Source organism: Sceloporus occidentalis, unplaced genomic scaffold (genome assembly GCF_023333645.1).
Source record: "Sceloporus occidentalis isolate IW3139 unplaced genomic scaffold, rSceOcc1.0.p SCAF_10, whole genome shotgun sequence".
Lineage (NCBI taxonomy): Eukaryota > Metazoa > Chordata > Lepidosauria > Squamata > Phrynosomatidae > Sceloporus > Sceloporus occidentalis.
Window position 1 is genome coordinate 6,041,646 of NW_028316990.1, and position 16,316 is coordinate 6,057,961.

Here is a 16,316-nt window from a genome sequence, read left to right on the forward strand (position 1 = left end):
TTAAAATATCCCAGTTTCTCTCTCCTCCTCTCATTGTCCCCCTCTGTCCTCAGCTTAATTCAGTTGCTCCAAATGGAGTTCAAAGTTTTTAAAAAGAACAGGGTGCCCTATGTGTGTTGTGTGCCTTCAAGTCGTTTCCAACTTATGGTGACCCTAAGGCAAAGCTATCATAGGGTTTTGTTGGCATGATTCATTCAGAGGAGGTTTGCCAATGCCTTTCCCTGAGGCTGAGAAAGTGTGACTTGCCCAAGGTCCCTCAGTGGGTTTCATGGCCAAGCCGGGAATCGAACCCTGGTCTCCAGCGTTACAGTCCAATGCACAAACCACTGGCTCATAGTGGGCCCTGTAGGTGATGCTTAAGACATTATCTTATTACATCAGGTAAGAAGACATTATCGTCTTACCTAGGGATGGTCCCTTGCAATGTCACCTGGAGCTGGACTCCAGGTGACATCCCAAGGGACCATTCCTAGGTATCAAGTTTTAGCCCTGGAATCTCAGGATCTGGGATAATCCTGACCTGGCAATCCTTGATGTTGGACAAAAGAAGACTCTCATCTAGTCCAGTAGTGCTCTTCATAAAGCAAAGAGATCTGAGGAAACAGACCAAACTATGCTTCTCCTACAACCTCTTTCCCACACTTAGTCTCAAAGGTGCTGCAAGATCCCTTTGCATACTGATATTCCTAATACTGCTATGTCTCTGAATTTCTGTGTTCTTCATAAGTTCTCGTCTTGTTTTGTTATAGTTCAGAAATGACACCAAAAGTCTTATCGCATTCAAAACAAACCTGGCAGGCAAATGGAGAGAAGTGTCTTTATCTTTCTGTCTCCGCGTGACGTGGAAGCACTTTTGTTCTCTTCCAGTTGCAAAACCATGCGAGAGGATGCTAAAGATGTTCCTTTTGTCAAACAGAATTTTCCAGCTTGGCAAAAAGGACACTTTTATGACACTTTTACAACCCTCTCCCGTGCTTTTCTGACTAGAAGAGAACAAACGACAACCATTCTTTTCTTAGCTTTTTGTGGGGGTTTTCGGGCCATGTGGCCATGTCCTGGAAGAGTTTATTCCTGATGTTTGGCCAGCATCTGCAGCATCTTCAGAGATGCCAGCCAGAGATGCTGGCGAAACGTCAGGAATAAACTTTTCTAGAACATGGCCACATAGTCCGAAAAACCCACAAAAAACGATGGATGCCGGCCACAAAAGCCTTCGACTTCACATTCTTCTCTCCATTTGCCTACCAGGTTTGTTTTGAATGCGGTAAAGCTATCGATTTATACTGACTATTGCTAGGTGCACACAAAAAAAACCCCAACCCCAGCCAGGACTGTAACAGTTCGATAGGTTTCCCATCCATCCCCACCATCACTGCACTAACAGACTATAGTTTTCCACAGTGACCAATGAGTTAAGCCACAAACATACCCATGGCAATACAGAAGCCTAGTGAGATATCCAAATGGTCATGCCTACAAGTCAATATGCAAGCTGCTTATAAATGCACTTGAGCCACCCCTTTCTAAGCAACTGAGCACTTCTAAACCAAAACCAGTTTGGGATATATATATATATATATATATATATATGCACATGGGTATTTGAAAATAAGAAGGCATTATTATTACAAAGAGAGACAAACGATGGCTATGTTAGAGGCTGAAGCAATTAAAGAATCTTCCTTTGACACCTAATTGCTCTTCTGCTTCATTCTCAGAATCAAAGACTTTTATTCCCCAACAATATTCCTGCTTTGTTTTCGTATGGATTAATAAAGACTTCCCGACGCGAGTCAGACAAATGGGATTGTCGGTGAGACGTAAGGCTTGGTCCTCCTCCCTCTCCTCCCTTTCATCCAGGATGGCAAAGCGTTTTATAAAGATGATTGAATATGCAGCAGTGCTTGCGAGTTAGGTAAACACCGTAATTAATACTAATAAGCCTGTTTGATGTGCTTCTCAAGCAGCCGCCTAGTTGACAGACGGATATCAAAGGAAAAGAGGCGGCATGGCTTTCCTTTGTGTGCTATGGGCTGAATCGCAAAATTCAGCCGTTGAGAGAACATGCTTGATGTCATGCGCCTTTTTTCATGGTCAAGGAAAAGCAAAGGAAATGGTAGAAAGGACTCTGGGGTACATCTTATAACCTGACAGTGATTCTCATGAAGTAGAATGATCTCTGTTGTTATAAACCTTCAATTCATTTCCAAGACATGGTGACCCTAAGGCACCTATCAAGAGTATATGGTATAGTCATTTGAGCATTAGACTCCTTCCTTGGAGGTCTTTAAACAGAGGCTGGATGGCCATCTGTCGGGGATGCCTTGATTGAGAGTTCCTGCATAGCAGAATGTGGTTGGACTGGATGGCCCTTGCGGTCTCTTCCACCTCTATGATTCTATGACTATGACTCTGGAGGCCAGGGTTCAAATTCTAGCCCATCCATGGAAGCCTACTGGGTGACCTTTGACAAGTCACACACTCTTACCTCAGAGGATAGCAATGGCAAACCCACTCTGAAGAAGCATGCCAAGAAAACACCATGATGGGGTATCCTTAGGGTCACCATAAATGAGAAACGACAACAACGAAGACACCTGTCTTGGAGACTTCTTAGCAAGATTTATTCAGTGCAGCTTTGCTGTTGCCTTCCCCTGAGGTTTAGAAAGTATGACTTGCCCAAGGTCACTCATTGGGTTTCCATGACTAAACAGGGATTTGAACATTGGTCTCCCAGAGCCCTAGTCCAACACTCAAACCACTACATCCTGTGATCTCCACCAAGTGGCAAACACAAGACATTTTCACAGTGGGACAGCCATCTTAAATCGACTTGTGCATCTTGTTATTGGTTTCCCAGAGATCTATCAGTGTTCTCATTCTTTTTCATTCTCTTCCTCCAGATCTGCTAGTTTACCTTTAAAAAAGGCTTCACCATAGAAACAGAGGGAAGATATCAGAAGAACCATGGATTTGACAGAAGGCCTATTTATTCCTATACCCTGTTCACATTGTTCACATTGTCTGCGTCTGGATAGCCCACCAGCAGAACAAGTGCATCAGAAACCTTATTTCTATATTCACTAGCAAGTGATGTGCAGAGGAATGTTGCCTCTGACACCAGATACGATATGGGGACATCTTGACTGGGAGAAATGGATGACCCTGATGTTCATGAATTCATCTAATCCCTGTTTGAAGCCATTGCTACACCTTGCGACACAGGATTCCACAGTTTAATTCTGCATTATATGGCGAAGCAATGACAACTGTATTCCTCCCTTCCTTCCTTTTCACTTATTAACAAGAAATAAACAATAATTTATTAAGTAAACATCATTCATTAAATATGCATCATTAAATAAACATCATTTGAGACATAGTGCTGGAGAAGAGTTCTGAGGATACCATGGACTGCTAAAAAGAGAAATAAATGGGTATTAGAGCAAATCAGGCATGAACTCCCCCAAGAAGCCAAGATGACTTGGCTGGCATACTTTGCCCACATCATGAGAAGAAAAGTAAACCTCCATAATGTTTGGTAAAATGGAGGACAGAGGGAAAAGAGGAAAACCTCATTCCAGATGGATAGATTCAATCAAGGGATCCATGATCCTGAGTTTTCAAGACCTGAACATGGTGGTTGAAGACAGAGGGCCTTAGAGGTCTCCAATTCATAAGCTCACCATAAGCAGAAGTCCACTTGAAGGCATCCAAGAACAACAAGCAAGATAAAGTGATCATAGCTCTTACGCACACAGCAGCTATGAAACACACACACACACACACAGAAACAGGTTGTATGTTTTGCAGCATACCAACAGTTAGATGAACTGTATGTGTATGTCTTGTGTGCCTTCAAGTCATTTCTGATTTATGGCGACCCTAAGGTGAACCTATCATGGAGTTTTCTTGGCAAGGTTCTTCAGAGGAGATTTGCCATTGCCATCTTCTGGGGCTGAGAGAGTGTGACTTGTCAAAGGTCACCCAGTAGGTTTCCATGGATGAGCTGGAATTTGAACCCTGGTCTCCAGAGTCATAGTCATAGAATCATAGAATCATGGAGTTGGAAGAGACCAGATTTCCATGGCTGACCCAGAATTCAAACCCTGGTATCCAGAGTCATAGTCCAATATTCAAACTACTGTGCCATGCTGGCTCTCAGTGCAGTTTATTACCTCTCTTCTTTCATTTTCTTAACAATATCTTGATTAGGTCATAAAAGCCATCATCTATATTCACCTTAACCATCCCACAGTGGGAGGAGATCCAAGACTTTCCTAGTTTGCTGCAAATTAATACAGATTCCAGAGCTTGGGAAAATGGCATATGCCCCCAAATCTGCCAGGCAACATAGCCTCAATGCTGGGAGTATTGGTCCGAAAAAGTAACTTTTGGAAACCTTGCTTCGAGACACTTTTGAAAGACGACCAAAACTAATTCCAAATCCTCATCTTAAAATAACATGTTTTTCTCCTTCTTCAAATAACTGAAGAGTACACATTGAGGATTATATGGGATTATATAGCCGCTGATGTCTTTGATTTTTATCCGGGATTTCATTCCAAAACTAACAATTGAAACACAGCTCCAGAAAAACAGAAAAGAATATCTGCCACAAATCTCTATTGGGATTATAAATATGTCTTAGACACAGGAGGATTAACGATTCCTCAACTGTAATTTATAATAGTGCTTTAGGAACACAGCAAGTTGCTTTATACTGAATCAGAGTTTCTGGGGATTGTATGAAGCTAGACCACATAAAGTTTGCCCCATGCTCCATCTATGGGGAAATTTCAGGATTTAGGGCCAAATCCAGCGCACCTGATTTCCCACAGATGACCATGTTGTCTTCTCTATGACACCATCATTTAGTGTATACAATGGTATGCGCTGAGTTGTGGTTCCAGAACCCCTATGGATACCATAATCTGGTGATGCTCAAGTCCCATTATATACAATGGAGTTGTAAAATGGTGCTTCTTATATAAAATGGCAAAATCAAGGGCTGCATCCACAATGTGGAAATAGAATCATAGTATCATGGAGTTGGAAGAGACCGCAAGCGCCATCCAGTCCAACCCCATTCTGCCATGCAGGAACTTACAATCAAAGCATCCCTACAAATGGCCATCCAGCCTCTGTTTAAAGACCTCCAAAGAAGAAGGCTCTACCAGAGGCAGCATCTTCCACTGTCCAACAGCTCTAACTGTCAGGAAGTTCCTCCTAATGCTGAGGTGGAATCTCTTTTCCTGTACTTTCCATCCATTGTTCTGTGTCCTATTCTCTGGAGCAGCAGAAAACAAGCTTGCTCCCTCCTCAATATGGCATCCCTTCAAGTATTTAAACAGGGCTATCATATCACCTCTTCACCTTCTCTTCTCCTGGCTAAACATCCCCAGCTCCCTAACTCGTTCCTCATAGAACATGGTTTCCAGACCCTTCACCATTTTAGTCGCCCTCCTTTGGACACATGGCTCCAGTTTCTCAATGTCCTTTTTGAATTGTGGCACCCAAAACTGGACACAATATTCCAGGTGAGGCCTGACCAGAGTAGAATAGAGTGGGACTATTACTTCCCTTGATCTAGACACTATACTTCTATTGATGCAGCCTATAATCGCATTGGCCTTGTTAGCTGCCGCATCACTCTCAACTCATGTTCAACTTGTGGTCTACTTGGACTCCTAGATCCCTTTCACCTATAGTCTCCTGAAGCAAAGTGTCCTCCATCCTATATGCATTTTATTTTTTCTACTTCAGTATCTTACATTTCTCCCTGTTGAAGTTCACTCTGTTAGTTTTGGCATAGCTTTCTAATCTATTAAGTTCATTTTGAATTTTGATCCTGTCCTCTGGAGTATTAGCTACTGCTCTTAATTCGGTGTCATCTGCAAATTTGATAAGCATGCCCTCTATTCCTTCATCCAAGTCATCGATAGAGATATCGAACAGCACAATCCAGTCTGACACTCTTCCACCCAGGATCTGTGCGGTATGTAGTTGGCGCTTAATATACTGCTAACATTTGACAATCCCTGCAATGATGCTCAAGTACTCTTGCGTTTCAAGGAAACGGTCTCTGTCGTGGCTGCACCTGGAACTTCCTACTGTTTGGAGAAATGAAAAGCTGCGCTGCAATATGTTTCATAGGCTTCCTCCCCACCCTGCCGTTAAATGAACTTTGGGAAACATTTTACATTCTGCTCATGTTTTTCCTGTGACCGCCTTCCCCTTTGCATTCCTGTGGGTTTGGGTTCCTCTCCTCCTGTCTTCGTTGAAAAATAAAAATAAAACCCTTCATATTCTGTTTGCTGTTTTAATTGTTCTTCCAATTAAGATGTTTTAAATGGGCTCATCTCCCTGCCTCAAATTAAGCCAGTTTTGTTTCCAGCTTTCCGTTCAATTATTCCTGTAATTAAAGCTTCTTCGAAACCTAGTGGGGGCATGCGGCGGGGGCGAAAGGAGTGTTTTGTTCCATTTCTTTTTCAGTCACCTGAATTTTCAAGCAGTGACGACTCATTTTAGAAACAGCAGGTAGGAAAGGCAATGGCAACTTTTGCACAGTTTTGAAAAGAAAGGAGCATTTCGTCTCCTCTCTCCGAACAACAGGCTCTCCTCTGGGGGGAACGCTGCGGAGGGCGTCTGGAGACGTACCCATTTAATTATGCAAATCTGGTCTTAAAAGAAACTCCAAAATGCAAAAGCTCCTTTTCCCATTTGAAGCTAAAATGTTTTAATCAAGTCAACTTGCTTTGTGTTGTTCCCTCTCTTCTCACCCGCCATCCTCAATTTAGGCTTTTAAATATTTGATGAGCGTCGAGATGTTCATCCAAACCACATCATGGGAGCTGAAACTTGGAAATGGTAGACCTTGCACTTGGAAAGCTTCAAGAGAAGGAGAGCTAAATTTGCCTGACACTTAATGACTTGCTGTAAGCATTGCCCTGAAGGTGAGCTGCAGCTAAGGCTGTGTCTGCACTGTAGAGTTAATGCGGTTTGACACCACTTTAACGGCCATGGCTCCAAGCTATGGAATTCTAGGATGTGTTGTTTTCTGAGCTATTTAGCCTTCTCTGTCAGAGAGCTCTGGTGCCACTACAAATGCAAACCCTATAGGATGTAGTCATGACAGTTAAAGTGGTGTCAAACTGCATTAATTCTGCAGTGTGGCAGCAGCTGTAGAAAAGAAATGAGTCCAAAGGCTGACAAGTTGATGCTAAGGTGGTCCAAAACAGTGGTTCTTAGCCTTTGGTCCTCCACATGTTCTTGATTTTATTATTATTATTATTATTATTATTATTATTATTTATAAAATTTAATGTACACAGTGGGACTTTGTTATCTTCTGGGGTATGGTTCCAGGGCCTGTTATGGGTAACAAAATGCATGGATGCTCAAGTCCCATTAAATATAATGGCAGAGTAAAATGGTGTCCCACGACAGGACAGGGACGAGATGTCCCTCCTCTGATAATCTCCATAGTCATGCATGGAGGTGAACTGCCGCCAGGTTTTAGAGGAGCCACCCAAGGTGTTGAGCCTATTTTGGAGCTAGAGTTCAGGACTTTGGATACCTCCTGTCAAGTGTAGACTCGAACCCAGAGTTGGTTCACTGTTCCATAGAAATGGAAATTGTTCTCACAACATCCAAATCTGCCTCCTGGTAGTTGAGACCTCTGCTGTATCATCCTGTCTACAATGACTGGCAGCAGTTCTCTTAGGTATTTGGCAATAAGTTCTCTGTCTGTCTATCTGTGTAAGAAAGAATGACAGATAGAGAAGGGGAGAAAGATTGTGTAGATCAGGGGTCCGTAACCCCTGGCCCGCCGGCCTAATCCGGCCCGTGGAGGTGGCAGGACCGGCCCCAGCCCAGTCCTGCCGCCGATTGCCGCAGGCGGTATGGCGGCGGCGAGGAGGGCGGGCCACAAACACTGTGGCGGCGGTGGCAGCGGCGGCGGCTTCCTATAGCCCTGCACGAGCCTGCAGGGCTGCACGGAGGGCTAAATAGGAGGAGTTTCTCCTCCTGGGGCTGGCTGGCCAATGGCTGCTGGCAGGGGGCGGGCTGTTGAAGCTACAGCCTGCCCCCATTGGCCAGCCAGCCTCAAGAGGAGCTCCTCCTCTAGTCTTCGGCAGGGCAGGAGGGGCCGGCGGTGCTCCTCCTCCCTCCCGCCCTGCCCGCGGGTGCCTCACAGCTGCGGGCGGGGGTCCTCCTGCTCCCTCCTGGGCTCCCCGAGGGTCCGGAGAGAGAGGTTTGGCGCAGGAAGGGCCCCTGAGGGAGCCAAGGGCCTGGCTGGCCGGTATCCTGGGCTCCCTGGGGGGCGGGGGTCTTTCCTCCGCCAAACCTCTCTCTCCGGAGGGAGGTTTGGCGGAGGAAGGGCCCCTGAGGGGGAGGCCTCCAGCGCTGGCGCCCCCAGCCACTTCTTTTGACAGGGCCTCTGACGGGGCCTGGGGCCCCCTTGGGCTGGCAGAAAGGGGGAGGCCTCCAGTGCTGGCCCTGCCCCTGGAGGGTGGAAGCTCCACCCCTGGCATGTGGCCACACCCCCAGAGGGTGGAAGCTCCACCCCCACTTTGGCCCCCCAGTTGTCTGAGGGAAAGCAACCCGGCCCCCGGCTGAAAAAGGTTGCCTACCCCTGGTGTAGATGAAGAGAGAGAGAGAGGGAGAGAACAAGAATGAGAACGAGACTTGTAGGTCTTATGGTGAACCTAAGGTGACTCTATCATGGGGTTTTCTTGAGAAGATTTGTTTAAAGGAGTTGTCTTGCCTTTGTCTTCTTCTATGGCTGAGAGAGTGTGACTTGCTGAAGGCCATCCAGTGGATTTCCATGACTGAGCAGGGATTTGAACCCTGTTCTCCAGAGTCATAGGCCAACACTCAGACCACTATCATGTTGGCTAGACATGGCTGACATAGATTGTTGGCCTCTAAATCTTACCAGCGGCACTGGTTCCATAGAATGTTGTATATCATAAAAGACATATTTTTAGGTTTAGGAATAGCACAGCTAGTTTCTAACAAAAGGCTATTCATCTTTTTTATATATAAAAAAACTAGCAAAACAACTATTAAAAATAAGCTCTAGGGGCTCTCTTGAAAGTTGCTTAAGAATTCCTACTTTTCTCAGATGTTTTGACCAGAATAATTTTCTGTTGTTGTTTTTCGCCCAAGAGACGCTCATCCTGGTTTTGAGTTCTCATGCATCCCAGGATCCTTAAAAGGAACAAAGTCCTGTGTATCTCGGTGCCGCATTCAGTCTTGCTGAAATAATGACTTCCTTTAGGCTTGCGGCTCTCCTAGTGAGACTCAATGTATTAAAATATTCTGCTTTCACTGCTTTGTTCCCATTCCTTGGACAACGACGGAGCGAGAGGCATTTGGATACTGGTATAATCCATTCAGAAGACAAGATCCAGAACCTGTAACAATGGCTGCACATGTTTATATGTAGCAAAGTCGCAGTGAAGGTAATAGCGTTGCACGATGTATAATATCGGGTTGCAATTAAAGAAATCTTTGAAGCGCAATCCTATTTTGCTCAAGATGGACAGGAATCAACTGAGAAACAGTAGACCAACTGAATACAATGAATGCTGTATTGATCCGGAGCAGGGGCTAATCCACTTTGGACTCCTTGAGTTCAAAGGATACATTAAAGTAAGACTAAGCGTTAAGAATAAAGGCATAAATTCACTGGTGACATTTGAATAAAAAGGATGCAATTAACAGGAAAGATAAACAAAGGGCTTGTCTACGCTGCCAGAAAAATCATGCTCACCTCTAGTCACTGTGATCTGAACACAAAACAGTCTCTATTATTATTATTATTATTATTATTATTATTACTATTTGGAATGTGGTTCTTTTTGATGCCCAAAGGCTCTAATGCAATTTCTTAAAACCTGCGTTTTACCCGACACTTTCCTGCAAAATTCATATCTACCTGAAATCACAATGTATCTGGCCACTTGTACAACCCGTTCTATTGGAACGCAGATGTGTGGGACAATAAAGGTGGTTGGTTCCTTACATGCAAAATTGAAATATGTATATTTACTTGCCTGATGGGAAGACCAAAAAGAAGGGTATAGACATAGCTGTGTGGCTGAAAATAACGTGAAGGATCGGAGATGAGGACCATCTCTTGCACCAATGTGAGTCTGCTGGGGGAAATATTTTGCTGCCAAGTTGTTTCTGCTTTATGGCAATCTTAAGGCAAACCTATCATAGGGTTTCCTTGGCAAGATTTGTTCAGAGGGGGTTTGCCTTTGCCTTTCCCTGAGGCTGAGAGAGTGTGACTTTCCCAATGTCACACAGTGGGTTTCCATGACCAAGCAGGTATCTGAACTCTGATCTCCCTGGATCCTAGACCAACACTTAAACCACCACTACATTGGCTCAGATCTACTTAGCTTGTGTTATATCAGCCTTTACCAACTTTGTATCCTCCAGATGTGCTGCCTGGGGTTGATGGGAACTGTAGTTTCACACATCTGGAGGGTTCCCAGCCTGGAGAGGAATGAACTATGATATTACAGCTGGACCTTGTTATCTGCTGGGGTTTGGTTCCAGGATCCCCTGTAGATAACAAAATCCATGGATGCTCAAGTCCCATTAAATATAATGGCTGAACAAAACTGTGTCCCTTAAATAAAGTGGAAGATCAAGGTTTGCTATTTGGAATTTACAGGGATTCTCCTTCATTTCTCTTGGAGGATTTACCTCCTTGAAGACATTCACACACCTAAATAAACTGTATCCCTGTAGAGTTCACAGAATGAGAGACAAGCGTTCAGCAATATTTGTTTCCAGGAGAAGAACCGAAGAGCAAGTGCTCTGTTGTCCTGGCAAACAAATGCAGCATTTAATATCTCAAAGCTGCAAACTTTTTGACAAGTTGGTCTTGGCATCTGTCACGAGCAAATGGTTAGTTGCGCCAGGAGTTTCTTAGGAAGGTGTCATTTCCTTGCCCTTCTCACGCTGTGATGGGTCAGAGAATAAAGTCAGCAGCAGGAACACGATAACAAAAAATGGAATCTAAATCTAATGAAGAGTCGGACAAATAACTGTTAACAGTGGCTTTGAGAAAGCTGACAGCTTAATTAAAATCCTCCTTGGGAATACAAGATGACATCCGTTTGCTGCGAGGAAGGATTGCTCGCATACCAAAATATGTGAAGTGTGCTTCAAAAAATAATGATAATAATAATAAAAAAGAAGTGGAGTGGGTTTGCTTAGAAGGTAACAATTGCCATGCCAAGATGGATTGATGGATTATAATATTTATGGCTCACCCCTGATCCAAAGATCTCAGGTTGTCTGTGTCTTCAAGTCACCTGTTGATTTATGGCGACCAAGTCCCCGGTTTTGGTGAGCCGTCCGAATGATATCCAACCAGTTCAGCACCAAACCCATTGTACAACCCCCTTAAAACAGTGTCCAAAAAGTCCTCGTTGTTTGCTCCAGATCTTTTCTTTCCTGCAATGCCAGGTGGCTGTTTACAACGCTTTCTGCATTTACAACCACCCCCACTGGCATGAGATACTCATTTTTAATTATCTATTTATTTGTTTGGTATTTACATATAACAATACACAAAGCATTTACATATAACAGTACAGCACCATAAACAATGCAAGACGGGGGAAAGAGCACAATACAGAAAGAAGAATGTAAAAGTAAAAAAATAAACATACAATGCCTGTTATCTTTACATACTGATTACTGTACCATTGCATTCTCAACTTCCTAATACTGTATATACTTGACTATAAGTCGACCTCATGTATAAGTCAAGGCAGTTTTGGGGGCCAAAATTATGGATTTGGATATGACCTGTGGATAAGTCAAGGGTAAAAGTTAGGGGCATATAGCAAAGGATCTAAAGGATGAAGCAAAGGAAAACAATGTCAAAGAGCTTACCAAATTCCAGCAGACATAACTCTTTGTGCTTACTCTTCAGTCTGGATGGATGAGAGAGTAGAGGGAGTAAATGCTTCCAGGACAGATTATACTCTTGCGTTTCACCAGGGGATGGTTTCTTCTTTTAAATAAGAGTTAAGATACAGTACTTACATTGACCCACGGATAAGTCGACTCAGGTTTTTGGGATCAATATTTTGACCTTAATTTCTAGATGTATACATGAGTATATACAATATAGAGATTGTCTATCTTCATAAAAACTATCAATTTTAGGAGCCCTGGTGGTACAGTAGCTAAATGCTGGTCCTGCAGCCACAACTTTGTAAGTTTGATCATGGAGGGCTCCAAGGTTGACTTGGCCTTCCATCTTTTCATAGTTGGTAAAATGAGTACCAACTCATTTTGAGTTGGCTTACACACTGTAATCCGCTTAGGGCAGCGGTTCTCTGCCTCATGGGTCGTGACCCTTTGGCGGCCAAACAACCCTAAGACCATCGAAAAACACATATTTCCGATGGTCTTAGGAACCAAGACACCGCAGTTTTATGGTTGGGGGTCACCACAGCATAAAGAACTGTATTAAAGGGTTGCAGCATTAGGAAGGTTGAGAACCACTGGCTTAGAGTGTGCTAATACACTGATCATCAGTATAGAAATGTATTCGCTATTTCTATTGCTGCACTTGTCTTATCCTCTGTTGCTTATTGGCATTAACTTACCAAAAACAGGTTGATGACACACTTGTTCAGAGTTCAGAATGGTGGGTGGCACAGTGGGATGTGTGTGCAAACTGCAACACAGCATTGTAATATAGTGCCCATGGTATTCTGTATTCTGACCTGTGCAGACCTGGTCTTACATTCCCCGAAAAGCTGGGAGTAACAAAGACTTTTTCAGCACTGGTAGAATTATATTGAGAGCCAAACTTCATCCCATAACAGAGCATGAGAAACTACACTTTGGACTGCACTCAAAGAATCCCCGAACTAGCATGCCAGCTGGAAGACTCTGGGGCCTGTGCTTTCCAAAAGAAGTAATACAGTGGGCCCTTGGTATCCGCTGGGGTTTAGTTCCAGGACCCTTGTGGATACAAAAATCCATGGATGTTCAAGGCCTATTAAATTCAATGACATAGTCAAATGGTGTTCCTTATATAAAATGACAAAATCAAGGCTTGCTTTTTGAAATGTATTTATTTTTTAACATTTTCAAGCCGTGGGTGGTTGAGTTCACACATAAAAAATCTGTGGATATGGAGGGCCAACTGTATTTCCAAGCCCTGTCCCAGAATTTATGGACGAATTGCCACAAACCCCTTGCCTTGCTCAGATGCGTAACATTCTGGTCTGTAAATCTGTCAGATTCGCTGCCATTTGTCGTTTTTCTGGTGTGTGCTCCACACAATACCCATCATAGTTTGTCTTTTCTTTTTTTCCCAATTAGCCGAATTACTCGATGCTCAGGATACTTCAGGCTATCTGTAGCATGAAACCCAGGAGAAACGCTTCATCCCCTTCGATGGCTGCTTGAATTATAATTGTAATGGGTATGAAGGAAGGGGGGACACAAAGAACCCGATTAGTTTGCAAGTGTAATTGGATCAGTGAAGCTTCCTGATGCCAACAAATTCCTGGGGATTCTGCTACAACAATCTAATTAAAGGGGAGGCATTCTGTGGCTCTGGCAAGAGCTGCGTGGAGCGTAAGAAAGAGTTTCTGAGCAGGGCACACTTTCCAAAATGACTGGAGGTGATGCTTCTTCCTGTTCACTTTCTTTTCCTTTTGAGATGACATTATGGTTTTGGAAACCCGAGGCTTTGCCATTGGCAGCTCGGTGTGCAGAGCATTCATGTGCGTGCATCTCAGGATCAGCTAACAAAACAGACGACTGAGTGGTACCAAATGAAAGAGAGCACAAATGCAAGTGATCTCAGTGGACTATTTACACAAGGCTATTACATAAGAGGACTAAGAGTGGGGAAGGCAGCTATGTGAGAGAGCTGGAAAATATCCTAAAATGTAAAGACGCACAACTGAGCATGAAAGTTAGAATCATACAAGCCATTGTATTCCCTATTACCATGGACGGATGTGAGAGCTGGACAGTTAAGAAAGATAATAGGAAGAAAATCCATTCATTTGAGATGTGGTGTTCAAGAAGAGTGCTGAGGATCCTATGCCACTCTTCCACTCCACATCTCTCACAATCCCTAACCATAAATGGCTTGAAAGTTGCACTGAGGTTTTGTTAAAAGGAGGTGTTTCAGAAGAATGTGGGGGAGGTAATTCAGGAGCCATAAAAGTAGGGTTCAGAGGTCCCATGGGTCCCTCCACTCATGCTATGACCATCTCTATGCAAAGGTATCTTGTAGCACCTTTGAGTCTGACTGGGCAAAGGAGGCTGTAGCATATGCTTTGGTACACTTGGTCTACTTTCTCAGATACACATGGCCATCCCTGTTGTAAATGAACAAACAAATGAGCTCCAACCAAGCTCCAGCATAGGTTCAGTCCTTTGAAAATCTCCTTTATGATCTTAAAACCCAGAGTAGATTCATCACCCCTTTGCTATGGAGGCCACCATTTGTCACTAGCAGTCATTCAAGACCCTACCGACAGGTTGGAGCCAAACAGATTTTAACACCTCCGTAAGACCTAGTAGACCCATCGACTGGCATGTCAAGAGTAAACTCCTGGCTCCTTTTTTTGAACCCGTTCCAACAAAGCATTAAAAACTTAAGGGAGAGAGACCTCAGTGTCTGAACCAAACAAAGGAGGAGAAAAAACACCAGGTAAGCATGAAAGGAAGAGAACGGGAGCCATCAGAATCATGGCACTGAAACCAATATTTTGTGGAGCAAGCAAAGTCTGTCATCTAATTTGCCCATGGCGGGAATGTAATTCATATCATTTATAAATTTAATACCATCTGTCACTTGCACTTAAGGAGAAGAACAAGGCATGATATAATGCTGAAGGGAATGAAAGTGAATCCGGGAAGGAGCTGCCAGAGATGTTCGTCATATCTCTTGGATCGTTCTCTTCTCTCAACAGAAGTTGAAAAAAGATCAACAATATTTGGAGTTCATTATCACACAGGGCATCCAGTGGTGTCACATCCTAGAGATCCTGATCATGTCCATATCCACCTGAGTAAGAAGCATAATTCAGATCCAACAAAAGAAGGCAGTCTCCATTGCTCTCAGATACCATAAGCTATTCTCTGTTCAAAAGCACATTTTCAAATTTCCTTGTCCTCATTTGTAAAAAGTGTCTCAAAATGCTGAAAAAAATACCAAGCCAACACAAGACTTTTCACCCCATATGAGAGCGAATGGTATTTCTTTGAAGGAACACATTTTCTGTGCAAAACATGCTATTTCCTGCACAGAAAAATGCCCTTTGCTAGGAAAAATTGTGCAGAATAAGCTTCAGACCTCAAAGCAAAGGCAAAAGGTATCTAATAAAATCAATAGTACAAAGGAAGCCTTATTGCTCTGGGCAGCTGGTAGCATTTGGCCAGGATGCTAACAAGGACTGCAAAACCCATCTGCATAGTGGCAGAGGCCAAGCTCACTACAAATCTGGAGAGCTGCCTGTTTTCTTTCTTGTCTTAGAAAGGACCTACTTTTTGTATGAGTCTATGCAAAATGTCATAGGAGATTATCAGATGGGGGACAAAACATCCTTGTCCCGTCCTTTTCCTGTTCTTATAGCACAATCTCAAGAAGATTTTTATACAACATCATGCTTATCTCATCATTATCCCATTCAGAAAGCGTGATTAACCACCATCACACAAAATACTTTCAAAGAACGTCTCATGGATTCCGTCACTGTCCCATCATTGAAGCAGCATTACCCAGCATTTTGCATTAACAAGAGTTTGCATTAATGCAACGCCGCTTCAATGATGGGACAATAGCGCTGTGATCCAAAAGCCTTTTGCAGGATCGCAGTGAAAGATGGGACAAGGATGAGGGAGTGATCCCATCCTTATCCTGTCTGTGTGTGATAATCTCCATAGCCTTCAAGGGCAGCCCTATAATTCCACTGAATAGAAAAGTGTTCAAGCAACATGGTTAATGAAAGCATGCTGCTTTGGAATGCAGATTATGTTTGCTAACTGTCCTCACCCCTATTCTGCATGATTCATCTCAGTCTAGGGTACATTTGGCGCTCCAGATGTTTTGGATTTCAGTTCCCATAATCCCTTGGAATTAGGCCCATGATAGCTAGGGATTTGGGGAGTTCAAGTCAAAAGTTTTGGCAGAGTTTCTCCACTCCTGATCTAAGGAAAACCTGTGCATAGATGAGCCATGTATGCATGTATTCTGTCTGTGCATTTTGAACCCTCTATGAAAATATTTGCTTTTGAACTGGAGGAGAAAA